This window comes from Vicugna pacos, chromosome 22 (genome assembly GCF_048564905.1).
Source record: "Vicugna pacos chromosome 22, VicPac4, whole genome shotgun sequence".
Classification (NCBI taxonomy): Eukaryota; Metazoa; Chordata; class Mammalia; order Artiodactyla; family Camelidae; genus Vicugna; species Vicugna pacos.
Window position 1 is genome coordinate 16,559,890 of NC_133008.1, and position 25,543 is coordinate 16,585,432.

Here is a 25,543-nt window from a genome sequence, read left to right on the forward strand (position 1 = left end):
CAGCGAACCTACTTCCAGGAATGTACCCTGAAGATGTACCTCCAAAAAAATTTAAAATGCAGTAATAATATGCCAATGAATAAGGCTATTCATTGAAGCACTGTTTGTAATTGCAAAATATTGGAAACTACTTAAGTCTGCAAGCAGAAGAAAGTGAGTGAATTTAGCAGAACACTATGCTACTGTAAAAAAAAAATGAGGACTCTATTAACAAGACATACTGTTAAGTCAAACTGCAGAGTGTAAAATAACACACATGTAATGCTATATAGTGTATAAAAAAGAAAATAAGAAAATATACATACACTTGCTTATCACTACCAAACAAAACAATATTAACACAAGACGCATAAACCAGAAAAGATAAAGTGATTTAACTACACTGGGTGAGGCAGAGGGAGGGAAAGGAGAAAGACTGATATTTCTTGGAGTATACCTTTATGTATATAGTTTTGACTTCTATGTATGTTAATATCCTACGTATTTTTAAAATAGATTAGATTTTAAAAAAGATTAAAATTAATAAGAATGAGAAGGGAAAAAAAGTGAAAGCAACCTGAAAAACATGAGCCTAACCATGTTTCAAGTGAATACCCTAACTGTTAGAGCAAGCAGATTGTCAGAAATGAGCGGGGGTGGGGGGCACAGGCCAAATGGCAGAAAACCACACATCATGTGAACAACAGGGGTCCTTCGGCAGAAAGACAAAAGCAGGAACCTGATGTATGTTAATATCCTAAATATTTAAAATATATTGATTAAATTAATAAGAATGAGAAGCGGAAAAAAAGGGCAAGCAATCTGAAACAAATGAGCCTAATCACGTTTCAAGGGACTACCATAACTGCATTGAAAAGATAAATAAGAAAGAACTAATCTACGTCCTTGTGAACAGAGAGCTCGTCTTGGACAGAGTGGGCTGCAGGGTGGAATGGCAGAATGGCCAGCAAATCCTAAATTCTTTTTATCAGTTTTGTTTCTAATAACTCTATGGGCAAGGAAGGAAGAGAAGAAAAGTAAGAGGAAAAAAAATACAAAAATTATGCAACAGACAAAGGTGAAACAGGCAACACTTTGACCAGATGTTCAAATATACACCTTCAATGAGGACAGATGGACATTGTGTGGCCCCAGACAAAGGACAGGATACCTACGATGCACATCCCGCTTAGAATGCATAAGCCAAGCTAGTCAACAAGCAAATGACACACCAACACACAACGAGAAATATTCTAGTTTTGAAAAGGTGGGAGGATATTTTGTTTTTAAATGTCAATGTCATTAAAAACAAAGAAAGGATATGTAAGTGATTCAGATTAAAAGAGGCTGAAAAGATCTGACAAGTAAATATAATACCAAAGCATAAACTAGATCTTGTACTGGTAGAGAAAAAAATTGCTCTAAATGGTATCAGTGGATCATCGACCAAACGAAGGTAGATGGTAGTTTACATAAAGGTATTGCATATGTGTAAATTTACGAAGTTGACAACAGCAATGTGGTTATGTAAGAGAACAGCCCTATTTGGCAATCCTGTGCTAAAGAATTTGAGTAAAGACCACGACACATGAAACTGACCTTCAAATGGTATAGAAAAAAATTATATTTATACACATATATCAAGAGGGTACGAGACAGAGAGAGAACATAAATGATAAAACAAATGAAATAAAATATTAGGAGTGGGCGAATTTAGATGAAAGTTTACAGATATTCTTTGTACCATTTTGGTAATATTTCATATGTTTAAAATGACCCTGAGCTAAAAGGAAATCCAAAACATACCCCAAACCAGAAATTATCTGATTCTTGAAATTGCTCAGTGCCAAAATAAAACGTTGTTTCTACTTAACATCTCTTATAATCGAGATGCACCTGCCCGTGATGCCCTCCTGCCCTCTGATACACGCCCACAGACACCACCACGAGCTTCAAAGAGCTTCCAACCTAATTGAAGTACTGAAAAAAGTGTCACTTACTAAAATGCACAACTTAGGGTCTCAAATAAATGCTAAGCGAAAGGCATATGTCATAGCTACCACAGACATTTGTTCCTTATGTAATTGAAGTTCTACTTTTTATAATTGCTGCTCTTTCTTCTTTACCCAAGTGAGTCGGTGATAAAATGATTACTTTTTGCTAAATAACCTCACATTTACTTGAAAACCCATTGAAATATCCTGTCTCTTTTTTTTTTCCTCCAGCTTAAGGAACTCTGCTTCCTCAAATCTGTTGATCCTGCTCATACTAATTCCCTCCTTCAGGAGCATTATATGCTGGTCGGCTGCCCTTTACATAAGCCTGAAGCCAACGGAAGAGACTTTACTAGCAGCCTTCTGTGTCTAAGTGTTAGAACTTCCGTTATGGGCTTCACATCATAAATCTGGCGTTCAGTTGATTAGATTTTTCATCAATTTTCCCCAATATCAAAAAGAAGCTTTTTCTCCTCCCCAGTGGAGCAGAAAACTTGGTGATACAAGCTGATGAAAATTTATTTACCTACTGATTATGCTTCTATACTCAACAGGGAGATTCTTGTTATATCCATCACTGTAAGGTTTTCAGGACTTCCCTCCCTCCGGCACATTGAAAACTTTCAGTCAAACTAAAATTTCACCCCAAAAGTCTTTGAGCATAAAATGTGATTACATTCATTTCCTCTATTCATAAAATGGAATAATTTTAAAAAGTAGTTTTTGTTGTCATTTGCATACCATGGTTTGTTTTTGTTAATTAGGATCATAGGGGAAAAAAAACACAGTATCTTGAAAGCTTGTTTAAGAAGCATGTCTGATGTTAGGAAAGAAACTGATGATCTTTTGAAACGAATGCATAAGCACTATTGAGCAATCCAAAAGGAGTCTGAATCCTGTCCATTACAGCCCCACCAAGGTTGTAAATGTGAAGTTCAAAAATCCTACAGTAAGTTGACAATAGTTCAAATGTTTGTCAGCAAAATACATAAAGCATCCTGATGTACTGAATATTGTATGAGTTTACAAGAACCTTCTCTGTATTTGTATTTCTACTTGTGGAACTTTCAGAATTTTATAGCCTTTTTCATTTTTTATGAACTCTTTATTCCTTCCTCACTTCCTTCCTAGCTCCCTCCCTCCTTTCCTGGCTTCATTCTTCCCTTCCGTCTTTCTTTCCGATGGGGGCAGCGAATGCGTCATAATTTCTCACTGACTCTTCCCATCAGGTAAGTGTGGCAATCTGAGATTCCAGTTCTTTTTCTGCAACGGCTTCTGTTTGCCAGTCACAAGTTATTCTTCCTTTTCACTGTATCATCAACTTTCTTTGCTCTCTTTTAGTAATAAACATGGGCACTGAAGTATAATTTTTTTTCATTCACCCATTCCTTGATTGTTTAATGCTTGCACACGATTTATGTATTAATTCATTTATTCACTTCAGCACACTCCAGACACAATCAAAGGCTGACATAAAATCATGAAAAGAAGTGTGTTTGTTTGTTTTTTAAGGACCCGACCCGAGTCTCCCAATTAGAGACAGTGTCTGCTTTTCGATTTCAGGTTTGTAGGCAGCCAGGATAATCTATTTAAAATGTACAAAGGGATGAACTGGAAAGAACAATTACATATGTTCATGGCTAATGAGTGATTTTCATGCTGGGTTAGCCCATAAAAAACTAATGAGAGTTATACAATGGGCCGATCTTAGGAACTATCCAGTTCCCTAATTCATGTTCACCCACTGGCTAGAAATGGATTCAGATTGATTCATCAGTATACAGTCTACCAGCTAGCATTTGCCACGTAGGAGAGATTTTCACTGTCAAGTCTAATGAGTTATTACTAATGGCAGATAGTTCCTGGCAACAGCTGGTAGCATTTATCTAGAATAAGAAAAGTATAAATGAATTCCATGACAACCTGTCCTGGCAGAAGGAACAGATAAAGGAGAACGAAGAAGGGATAGACCACTTGAAGGTGTAGCGAGAGACACAAGGAATGCTGGTTTCAAGGTTCAAGAAGACACACACTACATCACACACTTGCCTTGGGTCACCTGGTACAGAAGGAGGAATGTTCTGTAGATATTCAGATAAAGATGGAGAGGAGCGCGCTTCTTGGTTAAAAAATGAAACCTTTCCAGGAAACTTCTCGGCTGTCCAGTTAAAGGTATTTTCTCACTGCAGGTTTCATAGTCCCATTCCTCCACTGAGTCTTTGGTTCATTTTCTTTTAAAATTTTCACTTCAAGTTCAGCAGAAATATAAACATGTGAAGATTATTAGCATACTATAGCAAGTTGTGCCTTTTGCAGTCTCTTATTTTGATTTCTCTGATAAAGTGCAATCTGCTTAAGACTGTTTCTTATTCAGACTTGCTTCCTAAGGACCCAGGTAATCTATCAGTTTGATTGATGTTACCCACATCAATCATTAGTGGCTCATTCTATTGTCAACCACTGTCCTACTTTTTACAGTAATCTATTAACCAATTATTATAGCAATATAGTAATCACATGGGCCAAGTTTAGTGCTTTAAAGGATGTTCATAGTAATGTGCCTTTTCACAAGGCTTCACCATCTAACTCTTGCTTGTATCTTTTCGTAGCATCTCTGGGACAAGGCTGTGTAGACTTCATGCAAAAATGATAAAGAAAACATGGTGTGATGATGAATTTTGCATATCAGCTTGACCAGGCCACAGGTCATGACCAAACGTTTGCTCAAACGTTATTCTGAGCGTGTCTACGAGGGTGTTTTTAGATAGGTTTAATATTTAAATCAACAGAATGAGGAAAGTAGTTTGTCCTCCCTCATGTGGGTGGGCTCCATCCAATCAGTTGAAAGCTTAAATAGAACAAAAAGGTTGACACTCCTATGAGTAAAAAGAAATTCCTCCTCCCTAACTGCCTTCCCGTTGGGGCACTGGTTTTCTCCTGCCCTACACAGCTGAAGGGAAACTTCAGCATCTCCTGGGTCTGAGACTACTGGCCTGCAGACTAAAACTACACCACAGGTTCTCTGGGTCACCAGCTTGCTGACTGCAGATCTTTGAACTTGTCAGCCTCAATAATCATGTGAGCAACTCCTTGTAGTAAATAGTATACAGTCATCCCTCTGTACCCATAGGTTCCATATCAGGCGATTCAACCAATCACAGATCACAAACACTTTTTAAAAAAAAAGAAAAGTTCCAGAAAGTTCCAAAAGGCAGACTTTGAATTTGCTGTGCACCAACATCTATTTACATAACATGTACATTGTATTTACAACTATTTAAATATCATTTATATTTTATTAGGTATTAGAAATCATCTAGAGATGATTTCAAGTATACCAGAGGATGTGGTTTTATTATATGTAAATATCATTTTATATAAGGGGCTTTGAGTGTCGGTCTCAGGTTTTGGTATCCACAGGGGTCCTGGAACCCACTCCCTGAGGATAGAGGGACCACTGCGTATAATTCTTATTCTATTTCTCTGGAAAACACTAACTATGACACATGGTAACTTCCAAAAATAGTGAATCTCATGAAAATATGTTCGTACTGACTTGATCATCTAAAGGCCTGTGCACATACATGCTGATTAATTTTTTTAAGTCACAAAGTCTGGCGCATAATTCGTGCCTCACACCTATTTTCTAAATATATGAATAACCTATTATGTTAGTCTTATACTGTTAGTATGTTGTACTAGTTATGTTAACTACCTACTTAAGAAGTACATATAATGTTAATTATATTAATTACATATGAGGAAACTTTGTGTTCAAGTTGTTGTAGAAGTGATACAGTTGCCCAAAGTCGGACAACTAATTGAGCTCTGTCTTGAAAACTCATTTATTTTTTTCCTAATACATGGTTTCAGAAGAAGTCTTCCAGAACTCACGGTGTGGTTTTTAGTGAGCCATCCATGAAGTGTCTCAATGTCCTTATTCAGAAAAAGAGAAAGCTGAAGAATTTTCAGTGTCTTTCCACTCAGTAATTAGAATCTATGTCAGCGTAATACTCAATAAACATAATATTAGAAAGGGGGAGGAGAAAGAACAGTGAAAATAAAAATATTAAAATAATCCTAATTTCATTATATCTCTCAGACGTTTTATCTGTTGGAAAACTTAGCTCGTTCTGAGGGCTGGTTTAGAACTGATGTACCGAATATTCTGCCACTCTTGCAAGTGGAAAAGTGAGAAATAAAATAGTTCTTAATATATTCATTCTATATCACCATTTCAAATTTTGCATTACTGGTGTCAATTTCATTTCTACTTTTTATTGTGTATATTTCTCTGTTTTTCATTTTTAACCTCTGTAGGTAATTTCTGATTATTTTGATGTCCTTGCTAATAACTAGTAACACCGCTTCATAAAACAAGCTACCAAGTTAAAAAAATATATTATATACTTTTTACTTCTAATCTCCTAAATTTTAGATTAAGCAAATTGAGATGTACATTTTTTAATATTAAAGTTTCTCTCTTTACCTTTTCTTTGTGTAAAAATCTTCAACAGGGGGGCATCAAAGACTGTTTTTAATACTTCACGTAAAGGTAGTTCAATTTTATACTGTCTGTCCAGTATCACACGAGGCCAGTAAAAAAAAATGTGAAATGAATAGAGTTTTTTGCAGTTTCTTCTGTATTTTGCTTTCTTATGAAACTATGGTAATGAGGGCAGTAAAAGAGGGAGGGGGTTGGGGGAGAGGATAGCTCAGTGGTAGAGCACATGCTTAGCGGTACAGCACATGCTTAGCAGGCATGACATCCTATCCCCTTCAGGTACTTTCATTTAAACAAACAAACAAACAAACAAACAAACCTAGTTACTCCCCCACCCCCACCAAAGAGGAGATTAGCAAAGGAGATAGTAGGGGAAGGAGGGAAGAAAAGGGAATCTGAAAGCATTCTGTGTCCATAAGGCCATCTCTCTTTGTGTTTACACATACTACACGAATGCACACAGCACCTGTACATGCTGTATCCAACCAAAACAGGCAGAACCGATTTTGAAAAAAATTTAAAGAGCAGGTTAATACTAATAAGTCACTGTTATTGGATAGCTTCACTGTTTTTTTTTTTTTTCAGTTTAGTAGGTTAACTGAAACAAAATTAGAAAAGTAGAGAATAATACTTTTTACTTAAAAAAATTAATATGATGCCTTAATGGGAAAACAAGTACCTTGACAGAAAAACGGATGCAGTAATTCTTAAAATACAATTGGCATGTAAGATACCAAAATAAATTAATCATTATACAATATGAGCATAAAAATGAAACAATCATAAACTACTGGAGCAATGTGATTTGAATCAGTCTTTCTGGGGTATAATATGTCAATATCTATCAAAAACTGTAAAAATGTGTGTGCCTTAGACCTTGAAATTTCACCTGTATGAAATGAATCTATGCGGTTAAAAAAAAAAGAAAAGAAAAAATGAAGAGCTATAAATAGTAGCAAAATGGACGTCACCTGAAAGTACTCTCAAATACGTTATTTAACAATTAAATATTACATACTTCACAGCCATGAAAAACTTTGTTTTTATAACAAAATATTTGATGACAAATGGAACTGCATAGGTTATTTTTTAAAAACTTAAACATAGACTTCAGAATATGGAATCTGTAATCTGCAATCTTCAAAAATGTAATCTCATATTTTACAGAAACATAAGTTTAAACACACACAGGAGTAGAAACACATGTTTGTGTGTGCAAACAAAAAAAGCTAGAAGTATTTTCATAAACATTGACACTAATAGGATTGTGAGCAGTATTTCTTCATAAAGTTTGCAGTATTTTCATCATCGATATCCATAATGTTTTACCAGGAAAAAGTTTTATTTAAAAAAGAGGAAATATACAGTTAATGTCCTTCAATTTAATCCTTCAATTTTCACTATGTTATGGTGGAAAGTATTAGTTTTTCATGTCATTAAAAATGTCATATTCTGTAATATATAACTATTTGGGGGTATAAGAGCAGAAGTTTATAGAGAACAAAGATGAATTTTTTATTCATTAAAAAAAACAGATCATACAGTAATTGGCTATGAAAAACACTATCCGACTTTACCATGAGGAACTAACTTTGCAAAAGTGCTTTATGAGAGAAAGTACAATTTATGCCATTAAAAAAAAATCACTTTAACCCATTTAACTTTAGATAATGATTATCTATAAGATAAAAGCTTAAAAGAGAAGTTAGGGGAGATAGCATGCTTTAACATCTTCATCCCCTGAGACCTTAATATGCTAAGAAAGAAAAAAGGAGATCATAAAAAAGCTTTTGGATTGCGATTTTATTTAAAGTCACTGAGATGGCATCTTTAGACTACTCTGTCTTACAAAATAATTACCCTCTCCAAATGGCAGTTAAAGGAGATTGCCTAACTTTTACCAGGATAATGTTGCACTCTTGAGACATACAAGAAACTTGCAAAGGATCCTAGTATGAAACCAATCTGGTAAATACACTCCGAACACTTTTCAGTTTATCCTTTCAGCTAATTTGCATATTCCTCTAAGAAAGAATGAAAACCAGGTGCTTGCTCTATTAGGCTTCCCAAATAAACTCTTATTGAAGAAATCTAGTTAACAGTCATTTATAGGAGAAACCATGAAATTTTGGAGGGCTAAAGGAATTTGGGTACTTCCAGGCTGAAGATTTGAAAGGACAGTTAGAGGGTAGAGGAGAGAGAGAAAATGCGGTTGTGCCAACCTGCTTCCCAAACAAGACTTAAGTCGTTTTATAGTCATTTTTATTTTCAGTTCAAATAATGTGGAAGTTGTTCAGGCATCATAAAGTAGAGCCAATAGGGCGACACACATACACACAAACACACATACATACACACACGCAACCAAGAACCCAAAGAGTGATAGTTTAGAAACACAGAGGTAAATTTTCCACTCTAAGGAAACCTAGATCTGCTCTATAAATAAAAGATTAAGGGATCAGAAAGCTGACAAACAGCCCTAATGAGAAAAAGAAAACTTTAGAGAGAAATCTCAGTCTTCCAGAAAATTTTATGTCCCACATTTTCATTATTCCTAAGCACTAAATGGTTTTATCTATTTTGAAACAATTTTGACACGCTTGTGATTTGGAAGAACACAACTGAAGGTCCAAAAAAAAAAAAAGTGTTGATTTTTTTCCCTGGAAATGCAACTAATTTAAACTTCTTTCCTCATCAACCACAGGAAAATGTTCCCCTCTGTTCTGTGTGGCTATGTGGACTCAGTTAACACTCCAGAGCATATGGAAGGAATATAAGATGTTCCCTCTGGGTCTCTCAGAGAGTCTGCTTAAGAGACGGATGGAACTGACACAAAATGAGAAGATAATGGTACAGGAAAGATGGAATCAATGGTCAAATTACACAGTACAGAGGAAAAGCCCTTTGCTTCTACAAATGGCTGTGAAATCATCATCAGCTGTGAGAAAAGGATGAGAAAAAAGGGACAGAGTTAAAATGGGGAAATGCAGAGATGCCTCCTCCTGCAGGCAGACATGGGGACTGAGTTCTACAAGGGCACGGTCAGGACCACCATTCTCTTCTCTTAACACTTTAGGTCGCTTTGGGATCAGAGACGTTTTGAGCATTTAAGGATTGCGAGCAGAAGAAATGGGGAATGTTTTAAAACTGTTTCAGACTAGGTGTTTATTTCCGAGGCTTGTCCAGGTGCCTTGGGTTCTGTCTGGGATCTACTTCTTGCTTTTCAAATGTTGTTTAGGAGCAAGTCCTCACATGCCACTGGACACTTCCTGTTGACACTTTTGACCTTTATTAATTCAGGTCTGCTCAGTCTCCGCTACTGATCTGTCAATGCTGACGCCTTGTCACATTCTGATTTTGCAGAGAGAGGTCACAGGCCATCACACTGGTTGACTTGATACCAGAGAGAAAGTAATAGTAGTAGTAGTAGTAGTAGTAGTAGTAGTAGTAATAATAATAATAATAATAATAATAATAATAATAATAAATCCAGGACCAACCTCACTGGCTTTCTCTGTTTAAACACAGGCCAAATTGAAGTTGCACAGAGGACTACTTATGTGTCCCCAGTTGTTCTCAAGATGAATACCAGACATATGTTGGGAATAGCTCTACTGTTCATATGCTTATATAAATTGGTTTTCATGAGTAAATTTCCTGGTTTGCCCTTTTCTGCTGAAATATGTCCCTGGTTGTGGGAAAATGCAATAAAGCAATGCAGTGTGTTTTTTAATCTGTGGAAAGTTGAAAAGGTTACATGCTGTGTGTGAGTTTTCTATTCTCAGAATATACATACTCATTCCATGAAACAAAAAAGAAAAAAAAATTCAGCATAATTTAACAGATCCCTGTGTCTTTGTTATCCCTACGCTGTAGTTTTCTGGCAAAGAATGCGTCAAAGGATCTTTGCAGCCAAACAGCAGTTTGTTTTGTTATAAATTTCAATTGGCAATCACGACCTTAAGTCTTTTCTATGCAAGAAAACTAAAAATGAGAGGTGAGCATCCTTTGAGATTAAGCTATTACACCACAGAAACGAGGCTCAGTGATGTTTAATCGACAAAGTAAACCACGATTTGCTGACGTGGACTTAAAATTCAGATATTTTTGTTTGACCAGTTTTTCAGTTTGGCCACCACTACACCCCTCACTGATTACACTATCATTAAGTAAGTGTTATTAGTTATCTTGTAGTAATGTTAATGTTTAATTGGAAGAATCTACTGATTCTAGTTACTTTCCTTAAAAGTAGCCAACATGGGGAAGATTAAGGCTGTGGAATGTATCAATTTTCTCTGTATAGGGCTAACTGGGTTTTAGCGGGATTATATCATCAACTTTGAGGACTGAAATTTAAAGAAATTGGACCTTGAAGAAGTTCCCTCATTCAACACATGCACATATCAGAGAAGCGATGTAAAGTGGACAGGTTGCACAGCACTGGAGGAGCGCAGCCGAAACCTTGAGGTCTGGAGTCTCCGTCCTCCTGTCCTCCCCTTCTATGCTGATGCTTGTAACAGTCACCCTGAGTTACTTACAGATGCAAATAATCAAATTGTCAAAAGAAAGAAGCCAAACCCTCATGTACTTGGAATTCATTACTGCCATTTTTAAAAACATTCCAACCATCAGAGTTAAGCCTTGCGTTACAAAAAAAGTTTTACTTAAACAAAATAAGCGCATATTTGAAATGATAATAAAAGCCTTCAAACTTTACAGCTGAGGGATGGAGATGGGAAATGGCCACCACTACATGTCTTACCACATCCTTTCCTTTGGACTCCACACGTGGGGCAGGAAAACTGGGCCAAAGGGCAGGTCAGTGGATGATCACAGTAAGAGCTCTGTTGAGGAAGGATGCGCCATGTGCTAGGAAAACTTCATATTCCTTCTCTCTCTGATTCTTGCTTCCTAGGTTCCAGGAGAAATTATTCAGATAGCATGCCCCAGAACTAATGTGTAAACTCTAGTTCAGAGCCAAAAACACCTCTTAGTAAATATAATCTGGCTTAAAAATAATACAGATAATTGTATATAAATTGTGAATTACTTTTAAAAGGAAGGATTCAGATTTTTCTTTTTTCATTGTATTTCATACCAAATGTCAAAAACTAAAGTCCTGAAGTGCAATTTGGGGATAATGCATGTAAAAAAAAGAGGTGATTCAAGAATGCACATGCTAGGTTACACAGAAGCAAAGTGGGTATTTTGAATATTTTTAAGTAAACAAAAAATTATTTATCGGGCATGTATTCTTCCTCTTGGAGGATATACAACCTTCCTAAGGTATTCTTTCAAGAAAATACATTGCCCTATAATTTCTAACATATATACATTTGTGTGTATTTATGTTTCTTTATATATGTTGTATTTTTTATAAAGGGGATTATTAAAAGAATACACAGGAAAAAAAAAAGGCAAAAAAGATATCTATTTTCAAGTATTCTCAACCCGTTAACAAACAAGTGTATTAGCTGCACTGTTAATCCCAAACCATTATTATCTTTTCACTAAAGCAGTGTTTTAAATAGGAAAATCTGACCACTTATTTTTTATAAATATATTGAAGGCAATCAATTATTTATTTTCAAAAATTTAATCTAATTGTTTGATCACAAGCAGACCAACTTCCCTTCATGGATTTACTGGATGGGTCAAACACTTTCTGCGTATGAAAATGCAGAAATCAGTGGCAGTAAACTTCAGTGACCCATCTCTGCGTGCACATTTCCCATCAGAACGCTTAGTTTATCAGACAGGCGTTAATATTTGAAGGTGGGTTTACTACTTCCATCTATATGAAAATTTTGTCTTATCTGTTGTTTTTCACCAAAGAGTTGATATTTATAGTTGCTCTTTAAGGAAGAAATAATGCTCAATGGTATATGATACACCAGTATCATCATACCAGGAGACTTCATTTAAATGTATCCATATCCATTCTCTGAAAGCTCTTTTCAAGTTAAGGACTGCAGCCTAAGTCTGTTGTATGAATCACTTAATACAGGGCACCCGACATGTGCTCCAAGGAAGAATATGCCTTCTTGAGAATCCACTCCAAACAGGACAACCTTTCACAGAACTTCGTGAAATATCCTTGCTGTGGATTCATACTACACCATCATATATTAGATGTTGAGATAATCATGCTTAAGGATAATTTCTTCTTTTTAAGGGCTCTCATGGGCTGGAGTTTAGAGTTAGGAAATACATCAGTACAGTTCCTGAGAAATCTGGGAAGGAGGTCTTGAAATAAGTATACAGGTAATAGCACTCTTCAAATCATGTCATTCTCTAAACCTCTGCAGACTTTCAGTGATTTCTCACCACTGCTGAGAAATAACAAGAGAATTTTAAGAAATAGAAGAAATTAACCCAATCCATGTATGTTTTCCCACAGTTATTCATTACCGCTTAATGATTATATGCAATCGGGGAAGAAGCGGGAATTTTCTTTAAGTAATTCATGAAAGCTGTCCATATATTATCAAAGTCATCACGCCTGCCCTCACTTCTGTACTCTGCCCTTTCGCATGCAGCTGAACATGACATTAATAATAATGTCTAATTAATGGATACCTATCCATTTCGCTGAAGAATGTTATATGGCACATTTCCAGAGTCACAGAAGCGCCCTTTAGAACACTGGAAACGAATCTCAATTTTTCAATGCCAAAGTCAAAGATGTTCACCACAGAGCCTTGCTGTGCTCAGTTGAAACTGCACATTTGAAACTTCTCGCCAAATCAGAAACAAGGAGAAATTATTTGGAGCAGATGTGCAAATCAATGGAAGGAAAAATCCCCTCGTTGCTGACTTCTGGGAAGCCATTAAAAATATTTTATTCTACATCAAATAAATGTTACTGTCAAACTTTTCACCTGGTTTTCTCCACAGGTCTTCAATGTAGGATAAACAGGTGTTAATATTAATATGATTCCTTGGGGAGTATGAGGAAACTTATGAAGTCACATGGAGGCAACTGACATTACCGAGGAGATGAAGGAATTTACAAAATGAGGTCTATAGCCATTTTATGACAACACTGACACTTGGGAACAACCTATGATTCAGATAAAAGCGTGGCTTTCTTCTCGTTTTTCTCCAGAGATAAAATATACAAATACCACAGAATCATTTCAACAGGAAGAACTCTTAGTCACCAGCTATTGAAAAACAAATGGAAAAAAATTCTTTTTATGGATTGAATGTCTATGTTCCCCCCAAATTCATTTGTTGAAGTCCTAACCCCCACTGTCATGGTAATAGGAGGTGGGAACTTCCGGAGGTGATTAGGATGTGAAGGTGGAGACCCCATGAATGGGATGAGTGCCCTGACAAAAGAGACCACAGAGAGCTCCCTCACCCTGTGCACCCTGTGAGGACACAGGAGACGATGACAGCCTGTGAACCAGGAAGAGGGTTTTCACCGTGATCTTGTCTTCCCCAGCCCCCAGAACTGTCAGAAATAAATGCTTGTGGTTTAAGCCACTCTATGGATTTTTTGTTATAGCAGCTTGGACAGACTGACAGAGATTGGTACAAACTGATATCTATCTATCTATTTATCTATCTATCTATCTTTTTAAGGCAATATGGAGACTACTTGTTCTGAACTGAACAAGTAATGTAGTTTAGAAATAAAGTATGTGAACGTCATAGAATTTTTAAGCAAGAAGAACCATTAGTAATCACCTAGTCAAAACCAAATAGAAGAAAACCTTCTAAACACCTGTGAGTAACCTGCACCTCAGCCGTATTCTAGGATTGGCTCAATGTCACACAGCTGGTAAACTGCAGAGATTTACATAAACCATGAAGTTTCCTGACTTCTTAAACATAACCATCCATTATCCATACACTTGAACTGATTCTGGAACACTGAGAGTCGCAGTATGAGCTACAAATTATAATTTTTAAAAAATATGTACTCTACTTAAACACAAGGGCTATAAGTAAATACGTTAACATGTTATAATGTAATAAATACAGATTTTAGAGAGAGAAGAATGAGGAGACCCAAGTCATGGTTCTCAGATTTCTCAGGTATGCACTGAGTCTCCGTTCCCTCTTCTATAAATTAGGGTGACAATAAACCCTGTAGCAGAGAGGTTCGTGAGGATTACATAAGGAAACAGACAAAAGTTTAGTCTGTTGTAAATACAGAGAGGTACAGGAAGACCAACAATCGCTATTGGACTGTTCCAGAGGAATTTTAAGATGAAAAAATTCCTAACTGAATCATCGGTTCCAAGTGCATTTAGCAAGCACTGCATAAGGAACACTATTCTGACTACTCCTTTAAAACAAGTAAATCCTTGATTTGCCCCCTTTTGTCAGTTTCATACCTGCACAGTGCAGACTACGGAGAAAAAAGCTTCCAGTTAAATTTAAGTTTTCTGGTTGGCTAGATTGCGCGCAGCTTGAGAGCAAGGAATTACTAAACTGATGTGGCCAGTGCTTCAAACCAAGGCTTGTGAAGTGTCCTGGTGGCTTCTGACCCTAGGATTTTTTAAACCTTAATGGATATACACTTGAGCATGAGGGGAGGGAAAATGACACTTAGAGCAGCCAAGTGGTTTCTAACTCTCAAGTGGCAGGGAACTTCAACACGGTGTTTCTGTAGGCAGGATGCTCCTTTGTTCTGCGAAAACCATCTAACTGAGACTTTCAGTTATGCAAATGTAAAGCAAACACTCTCCTCTGAAATGGAGATGGAGTTCTAAAGATCAAAAAAGTGTTTTTTGGGGAAGGATGTAAAAGTCGTCTACTTGGGTTGTCATAGGAGAAAATGCCTTATTGAGAAGGAATTTGCCTGGCCTCCTTGATGAAGCCCCAGGGACTGGGGTTGAAGGATGGAAACTCATTTCATAAGACAATACATGATATTCTGAGCCCAAATGGGAATTACCCTACGTCCCAGGAAATGAAGAGTCACCTGGAATTTCTTCCTCTCTCTAGCCAGAAGCTAGCCTCATTCTTCTACGTATGTTACTGTTATTATTTTGTTATTGTATTTTCTGAGTCATTTTTGTAACTTTAAGTATTGTATTTTTCAGTTCTAAACAGTTTTTGTTCTTTTACAGATCTCTCTGCTCCTTTTTCTAGTCTTTCTGGTTCTTCATTGTGTGATTCCCTCTTATATTTTATATATTCAGGTATCTGGTGAATGCATGTGAGCATTTTAATTCAGTATCTCATAATTGTGAGAACTGAAGTACTGGGGGACCTAAATCTTTTATTGCTTCTGCTGACTCTCATGCCACTCATTTTCTGGCACATTTGGGAAAATTTGAAAGGAATCTCATATTTATTCTTATCTGTGGACTATTGGAATGCTTAAATTCAGATGTTCTTCCTCATTCCGTAGCTTTTTTCCTGAACCAAGGGCTCACTACCGACTTGGGTCTGCTCCAGTCCTCTTCTGGCTTCATCCTGAAAATGTATGACAGGCTCACGTCCACCCAGGAGGGCTAACCCGTGTGCTCACTGTTCACAGCCTTTGTTTCCATTCATTGTTTAATCTCTGTTTCTCTTTCTTTTGTTATTTGGCGAGTCCCTTCATCTTCCTGATCCCAGCAACACAATCAAGATACTACTTTATGACTCTCATCTTGATTTTTTAGGGGGCCTCTCAGGATACCTGCTTGGCCATACTGCTAGATGAGGAAGATCAAGATTCTTCTTTGGTACAATGGCTCTCTGTTCTCCCTTCCAGTTGGATGTGGACATGTTTACAAAGAGCCAGTGGTAAATGAACAGGATGTACATGTTGACCTTTTGACTATTTATGTAAAGACAAGTTGCTTGCCTTGGATTTCTCAGTCAGTCAGTCCCCGACCCCCACCCTAGTGTCTGAAAAACAGTAACAAACGGAGCAGCAGCTGCTCATCCAGTCAAGGTAGCCACGTGCCAAGGTCAGAATCTAGCACCAGGCTGGATTTCTAAGTGACCACATGTCGTAGGGGTCCCTAGCTGGCTTGAATGTCACATGAATAGAAAGACCCTATTTAAACTCATAAGCTTTTGCACAGCAAAGGAAACAATAAGCAAAACAAAACAACAATCTATGGAATGGGGGAAAACATTTGCAAATGATGCAACTGACAAAGGTTTAATTTCCAAAATATATAAACAGCTCATACAACTTAATAACAACAACAACAAAACCCAGTCCAAAAACGGGCAGAAGACCTAAACAAGCAATTCTCCAATGAAGACATACAAATGGCCAACAGGGACATGAAAAAATGCTCAGTATCACTAACTATCAGAGAAATGCTCATCAAAACTACAATGAGGTATCACCTCGCACCAGTCAGAATGGCCATCATTAAAAAGTCCACAAACGATAAATGCTGGAGAGGGTGTGGAGAAGAGGGAACCCTCCTACACTGCTGGTAGGATCGTAATTTGGTGCAGCCATTAGGGAAAACAGTATGGAGATTTTTCAAAAAACTAAAAATAGACTTACCATATGAGCTAGCAATCCCACTCCTAAGCATATATCTGGAGGGAACTCTAATTTGAAAAGGTACATGCACACAAATGTTCACAGCAACACTATTTACAATAGCCAGGACACAGAAACAACCTAAATATCCATTGACAGATGACTGGATAAAGAAGCTGTGGTATATTCATACAGTGGAGTACTATGTAGCCATAAAAAAGATTAAAATAATGCCATCCGCAGCAACACAGATGGACCTGGAGATCATCATTCTAAGTAAAATAAGCCAGAAAGAGAAAGAAAAATATCATATGATATCACTCATATATGGAATCTAAAAAAAGAAAAGAAGAAGACACTAATGAACTCATCTACAAAACAGAAACAGACTCGCAGACATAATAAACAATCTTATGGTTACTGGGGGGAAGGGGGTGGGAAGATATAGATTTGGGAGTTCAAGATTTGCAGATATTATCTACTATATGTAAAAATAGATAAAAAACAAATTTCTTCTGCATAGCACAGGGAATTATATTCAATATCTTATAATAATCTTTAATGAAAAGAATATTACAATGAATATATGTGTGTATATGTATGACTGGGAACATTGTGCTGTACACCAGAAATTGACACATTGTAACTGAATATACTTCAAATAAGAAAAAAAAAAAAGAAAGAAAGACAGACCCAACAAAATCCTCTATTATTTGAACCTCTACATTCTTCAGGCAGCCAATCTATATCCTAATACGTATACATTCTTTTTCGGGACATCATGACTAAATCTCCTAAAAGCGCCCAGGGAAGGAAAATGTCAACCTTCACAAACAAATTCTCTAATCTTTTAACTGAAGATTACAACTGAAATTAAAATCAAGAAACAAGTACCTGGGGGAAGAAAAAAGAATGTAGAGAGAAGGGGACTATGAAGAGTTTAAACGTGACAGAAAACTGAAAAACGTCTATCTTATCTTATGCCTGGAGGCGGGGGGGGGGGGGGCGGGGGCGCAGAGAAAGAGTTGTAATTACCCAGTAAGATAAAAGCTGTTGAATTTGTAGCAATGGAAATATTAAGACAAATTAAACACCAAGCTTATCTCTGCTCTGTGCTATCAATATTTTATACTAAACATCTGTTCCTTGTATCTCATCTCAGAAACACTTCTCCACTGTATCAGCGCAAGCACAGCTTTTCAGAGCAAATTAAGCTAAACCGTTTTCACTTAATCACCAATTGATCACAACACACAGAATGCCACATATTGATCTCGAAGAGCCCCATTTTTCCCAATTCCGTAAAGCATCTTGGAGGAAACACTTGATTTGCAATCAGCGTAAACTGGTTAGGCTTACACTTCTGACATACTTTAAGTAGGAAGTATTTCGGTGATTAAAAGGATAAAACAACACGTATTTTCAATAAGAGGTGAAAACTAGGCAATTCTCACCTTTTAGTTTACAAGGTCTTAGAGCTACAGGAGATCTTTGAGATTCTCCGAGCTTTAATAAATCTCGCTGGGGATGCCAAGGGGAAGATGGGCATTTTTGTTTCGCAGGCCATTATGATATTAATACCTGGGTGCAACTGAGAATCAGAAACAATGTCTTTTCCTAAAATTTACTTAAGGGCCGTTACTCCAGGCTAGGTGGACCTCATGCACAATGATGGCCAATCCCTGATCTAGTCCAGAGCCTGTATAGCTCACGCCTGCAGTAGCTGAGTAGGAACTGTGTGAAGTGTGTTCTGTCCGTATTGCGTGGTTAGATGCTGTTCAACTCCAGATGATTGCTGTTGCCTGGTACACAGACCCCTTGTTACCACAACCTTCTTACATTTCAAGACAAGCTTCAGCAAGGTAAAATGAAAATCAAGACATATAGGCAAAAACTCACCCCCCTTTTTTTTTTGCATTATAGTATGACCCAAAAAAACACTTGTGTGGACTAGATTTGGCCTCTGACCATAAATTTTTAAGTCTCTGATCGAGACTCACCCGTTGAATATAGAAAAAAGGAACAGGAGGCCAGTAGTGAAGAAGTGTTAGAACTGGGGCTAGAATCCAATCTTTGAGATCAGAAGGATCAACTGTCTTTGTTTCCAGAAGAGTTTCCTAGTTTTGGCACTGAAGTTTCACATCCCAGGAAACCATTCAGATTTGGGCAAAGTAGAACAATTTATCATCCTATTCTAGATTCTAGTGTTAGTGATTTTTTTTTTCTTCACCACACCCTGACTGTGTCTTTCTTTCTTCCTATCGTTAAGAACACAGAAGAGCTCATAATTTTATGTAGGGATGGGGAGGTCAAGGTCCCCATGGTGGCTACCGGTCACATCAGCTATGGCATTTGTCACCAAGCCAGAGATAGAACTAAATGGGAAATGGGAGCCAGCAGTCAGACAGACTGAACGATGGAAATTTAGCCTCTGTGACCCCTTCACCAGTCACTTCCTCGAGAGTGTTCTATGTTGGGAGACGCCCTTGCTCTGATTATTTAGTTATACAACTTTAATCTGTCTAAAAAGAACCTGAAAAGAAGTAACAAAACATTAGTTTAATTTCGGTTTTGCACAGATGTTGTACTCACTAAATTTCCTATTAGCGTGGTACTCCAAACTGCACAAGTCATACAAATTCCATCCATTTCCCGAGCAGGAAGCAAGGACCTCAGGGAAAAACAAGAGACGGGGAGCAAGCAAGCCTCTGAGCTGTGAGGCTGCGGATCTATTACTTATTTTACTCCAAGACCCGGGGAATCTATCTGTGCTCCGAGTTCCAACCAGCTTCAAAGGGAGACTCACGATCACAGAAGCTCGATGAAATAATGGAACCAGAATAAAATCAGCCCTGTGTGAATTAGATTGCAAAGGCTGGAGCCTAGCTTCATTTACCTCAGACGCTAACGTTCAAATTAAAAACTTTGTATCGCCTTCTGTGTTCTTCTGAGTCCAAATTTGGTAGCAATGACTAGCCCAGAGAAATGAACACAGGAATTACGGTGGGATAAAAACAGACATGAGTGGTTTTTCCTTTACTCTTTCACTTTTTTCAAATGATTGCCCTTAGAGATGCACTTACTTTTTTTTTTTTTTCCCCCAGTGCCAGCATAGAAGTGACAATTAGAGGATGATTTCCCCCCCCTTTGGCCCTGAAGGGATCTAGGGAGAGACTACAATTTTTCTCTTTGTAAAATCAAGTCTGGCTTTGAAGCCAGGATCTCTGAAATGAGGCATTGCAAATGTCCTTTGATGAATCAGTCTGTGTGAAGGAGAAAGAGAGAAGGAGAAGGAAGCAGCAGACTGATTGTGGCTAATGTACCTCTCCTGCCATGGCCTTTTAATCTTCCTCGACCGGCGCAGATAATCAAGAGGTCAATCAGGAATCCATCAAGGGTCCTTGTCTCAGGGCAGTTTCCAAACTGTTGAAGCCCGCTTTCAAATAAGCCGTTTAAGGCGGTCAGCCAGAGAAGAGCTAGAGTGGGGAATGGGGTGGGGTGGAGGGGCACTAGAAAACATTAACTTCAGGGGCGACCTGTCAACCAAGTGTGAGAACATTTCCAGGGAGGAACACTCCGGCAGGGTGTGCAGAAATGACGCGATGACCGTGACCTTCACTCACATCATGAATGAATGAAAACCATAAATCTAAACCTCGAGCTTCACAAGATGGGGCTGGCTTGCAAGATATTCTGGGTAAAATAATAATATATTTTTTTAAAAAGTCCAGAAGAAGACAAGGAGTAGATAACTCAATTGTGGTTCAGCAACAGCAGAGTTACAAGTTGTAACCTTTGTTGGCTGACACTGCAGCAGCGGGTGTCTGCAAGTTGTGCTAAACGTGCCCTTAGGGATTTCATGCCCCTGGGGGCCTTCTGTCTATAAGAGAGAGAGGGGAAAAGAAAAGAAAAAAAAAAAAAACCAAACCCAACAAGTTTAGGGGCTGGGAAGAATTGCTTACATTAGGAAGCAGCATTCCCTGTGAAGCGAGCTTGGCGGCGGGCTGCCAGCTCGCTGCCCTCAGTGGAAGCGTTTGGCGGCTTCCATCCCGCCAGCCCATAAAGAAAATAGCCTTTTCCTTTCCGCCAAGAACATCCCTGACTTCAGATGGCAGCCCTTTTTAAATTTTGGATGAGGTGTCAAATGAAATTTGACAGCTAACTGATAGGTTCAAATCCTCACAGGGCGGTCTATCCCCGAGGACGCGGAAAAATAATTCACTGCTGGGCCGGCAAATTTTCAGCCATCCTAATCATTCTGCATTCAGTTTGATGTGCAACCAACTGCTTTTTCTGGTGGGAACATAGTACCTCTCATTAGATGGTCCCCTCTGTGACAAAGGACGATGATTTTCGAAGACATATGTCATCCCCCCAAATTCTCTAATATTCCAAAATTTATTTCTGTACTGGTAATATTCAGAACTGCCTCTGTTAGCGAAGTCACTGACCCTCCCCCAAATGATCTTTGTAAAATACGTTATTTTTAATCTCACTTTGGTTTCATCCCCTGGATAGTCTTTCAATCAAATAATATTAAACATTTTAAATTGCACAGCTTGGGCAGAACTTAAAAGATGAATGACTTTTATTATCATCCTCCAGTATTTCTAACCCTGCTTACTTCAGCTTTTCTTCATCAATATGTTCATATCCTTCTATCCATCGGTGGTCCTGTTTCAATCCTCCAATTAACTGAAACTTGAAGTTGGAACTACTTCAGCAGCCTTGATCCCACCTGCTTCTCCAATGTAAGGAGGACATTGTGGCAGAGTGATTTTGTGTTCAAATTCAGGCTCAGCTCACCTTTAGTACACCTGTAACAATTGGCGAGTCACTCCATCATTTAGACCTCTTTTTTTTTCTCATCTGTAAAGTGAAGATCATAGTAGTACCTAATGTAAAGGCACTGAAGAGCTTGAGACAAACGATGCCTGGCACAGAGTAAGGGCTGAGTAAACGGCAGTTCAAGGGAAAGTACATATCAGTCTAAGAGTAGCCTAGACCACTGTGCTGCACAATAGGCAGAATACAGCTTTTGTCTGATAACTGAAGTTCTTCACATATGACCTGGAAAGCAATGTTCCAGGATTAGAGAGGTCACTGGAGTTCACTGGTGTCCCTCAGTTTCCGCTCAGTCGCTCGCCATTCTTCTGAGATGGTACCAGGGAGTGTCATCTTGAGTTTATGGTCTGAGATCCCATTGTGTTAAAAAAAAAAAAATAAAAGACTGAACTCATGCTTTGGTTCCTATTTCTATGAGCCATTTCCTCCAGTCTGCGTGTTAAAGACCACTGCGCTGGATAAGCAATGTCAGTCTCAGGGAAGCGGGAAGATGGGGATGGCCATGTGCCATCTTGGATGAACAGAAGCAGGGGAAGTGAAGCTGAGTTAGAGCATTAAACAGAAAATTGTTACCGTTCTGTGCCATAATGTTCTCAGCCATGAATAAAGACGTTAGAGAACATTTTATCTCAAAGATCCCTTCTAACTGGGTAGTCTATAAGGAAGGCCAAAGAAGCTTAGGACCAAGGAGGGATTTCCAAACAAAATAAATTAGATGAGAGGTAAAAAAAAATTTTAGGCAAAAGAGTGAAAACAAGGGGAAAAAAAAGGTGTCATAATTGAAGAAAACATAAACTAGCATGTAAAATAAAGCATAATCACACCAAGAAAAATAAATGCTATTACATTTCCTAAATGACAAAGAAGATGAGCACCGTTGTGTTTATAATGCAGAACAAACAAACCAACGAAAGTTGCACATGCCAAAGTACAGAGCACCGGCAGTAAGAAAGTGTTTACAGATTCAACAAATATGTATTGATCTGCTTTAGGCCAGGTGACCCTAATGGATCAATGTTTTAGACCCTTTGGGGCATATCAGTGAGCAAACCAGATAAAGATCCCTGATCCTTGAGGAATTTATATTTCTGGAGTGGAAAATAGTAGATAAATAACAAACTAAACAAATATGTAACATATTTGATACTTTAGAAGGGGATGAATATTATAAAAAATTTTTTTTAAATAGAATAAAATAAGGAATGGTAGAAGTGGGACAGACAAGGGTCAGGTGAGGCAGAGAGAGCCATCAGGCCAGGGAGTCACTGAGAAGGTCACATCTGAAGGACGTTTTGAAATAGGTGAGGGAATTCGCCACGCAGCGCTTCAGGTGAGGAGCTTCTGGGACAAGCTCTAACAGAAGGTGGGGAGCATCTCCCACGTTGGATCGGGGTGTGTGGAAGGTGAAATTCAGTGAAGCAGCCATTCAGGCCATTCTAGAATGGAGGCACTTGAGCAAGACAGGAAGCCACTGTAGAGGGTTAAGCAGAGGAGTCACGTGATCAGACTGGACTTGTAAGGGACGTCCTCTGTGAACAGTGGGGGAGGCGGGTAGGGTGGGCAGCAGGCAAAGACAGAAGCAAGACATCCGGCTAGCAGGCTGTGACAGCAATTCAGATTAGAGACGCTGAAGGTAGGTGCTGGAGGTGATGAGGAATAATGGAATACCAGGTATATTTTGGAGGTAGAGATGCGAAGTTTTCCTGAAGGATGTGGGTGTATGGCTACAAGAGGAGGACAGAGAATGGGGGAGGCAGCAGTGGGGTCTCACATACGGGGGCAGGCACTGGTTTTAGACCAAGCTATGGTAAAGGGCAGCAAGACAGAACAAAAGGGCACAGGTGCTAGGTGGTGGATGGGTCAATGGGAGGGAGTGTGGGGAGATATCCTTCTGGTGGGTGCAGTTTTCTCTGAGAGGGAAGAAGCAGCATGAACTGCTGGGAATGAGGATGGAACAGGAATATTGGAGGGTTCAAGAGAGAGGCTGTGAAACTGCTAACTAAGAAAACAGGAGAATGATTAGGAAGTTAAAGTATGGAAGGCTGGCACCACTAGAGTCGCAAACGAGAGTTTTGTTTGTAAAACTTAAATGAGACCAGTCAGAGTGGCTGTGTGAGCTCTACTGCATATAAGGTGTAAGCGTGGGATAGGGAGAAGGTTCGTTTTGCCAGCTGAATAGCACGTGAGAGAGGAGTGGAAGTCAAAATATTAGCAAGTGCTTTTATAACAACTGACCATAAAATTAGTACACATAGGAAGGTGGGCGAGGGCATTAAATGATGAGGAACAGTAAGAAGTTGACAGAATCCATTGACTGGAGGTGCCAGTGTAATGAAGAGGCTGAGCTCCAGGGGGACTGAAGGTGGAAGTCAAAGTGCGGAGCGCACATAAATATACTGGTTAGAGGACTGAGGTACTGGTGCTGATGACGTATGATCAGGACATACTCTCAAGGTCTGACCTCGGGAGGGAGCAACTGAAGTAGGATGGAGATAAAAAAATCTTTGAAGAAGGTCAGTTTAAAAAATGTGGGTCGAAGGCGTTAGAAGGAGCATCTATCACCATGAATGAAAACAGGCATAGTGGTGGAGAGATGGACCGTGAGCTATGGGATAAAGTCATCGAGAAGTGAGAAGAAATTACTTGGGGTTCCGTAGTGGAAAACAATAATAAGGGATACTGGTGATAAAAGTCTGGTAGCTTGGGTTTCAAAGTTGGGGATTTTAGGGAAATGTGAGGGAGACGAGTCTGAAAGAAGTACTGAGGAACACGAAGGATGTCTGTCTGGTGTGTGTGATCGGGCAAATGAGGAGAAAATGCAGATTAGGGGCCATGGTGTCCTTAGGGGAGAGCCAGGTAACACATGTAGGTAATGGAACCATCTAAAGGGAAAAACAAACAAACAAACACAAACAAACAAAAGGCTTCTTGGCAGACTTTGAATATCCTAACCCAAATGTAGTATACATTAGAGCACCTGTACCCTCTGTTACTCCTTTTTACATTAAGTCCTATTTCACTGATGGATTAATTTCACTCTTAATTCAAATAGGAGAAAAATAGAGAATCAGATCCTAATATGATTGCAGTTCCTAATTCTCAATGTCCCATCAAAAAGGAAAAAAGAAACCCAAAAAACCTCAGGTAAAAACAGTTACACTATTTAAAATGGTTCTTCTGACTTTGATTTTTCCTTCTTTGGATAGATGAGAGAAGACTGCAATGGGAAGGGTCCTGGTTGGCTGAAAGAAGCAATTCTGTATACTGTTATTTCCAAGTTTGATCAGTCATTTCCAATTCATTTCCTATTTTTCCTTTAAAAACAAAACAACCCCACCAAGAGTTTCAATAGCAGCCAGTAAAATAATTTGGGCAGCTGACAGGCAATTCAATTTCCTGGCAGATTTTTAAGATAATCAGACACCTAGGAGAAACTTGTAAATTTGTTTTATTCATGGTCAATTTGCTGCGGCACATTTTTCTCTACCAGCTCACCATCATCGTGGAGCGACACAGTGGGCTTAGGTGGTTCACCTGAGGATGCACAGAGCATCCTTTCTGCAAACGAGGCCTCTCCATGCTTCCTGGATCCTTAGATGAAGGGCACTCGGGTCTTTGTTCATTTGTTAGGAAGTTACGTGCCAGACCCCTCGTGGCTCAAATTCACTGGGGAAAGAGACCTAATTCCTCTGACTCTCTGTGCCCTCTGGAGCACAGCGGACTCTGAAGCAATTAGCAGAATATTAAGACATCAGCTGATCTATGGGT

The 25,543-nt window shown here is 38.5% G+C and overlaps 1 long non-coding RNA gene across 1 annotated transcript in view; it reads right to left on the minus strand.

Annotated features, from left to right (window-relative positions):
• Positions 1-11,258: 11,258 nt before the first annotated feature.
• Positions 11,259-25,543, minus strand: part of LOC116285062 (uncharacterized) — a 1,093,935-nt gene continuing 1,079,650 nt past the window's right edge. Inside the window, exon 9 of the long non-coding RNA XR_004194719.2 lies at positions 11,259-11,388. This is a non-coding gene — a long non-coding RNA (uncharacterized lncRNA). The remainder of the gene's footprint in view (positions 11,389-25,543) is intronic.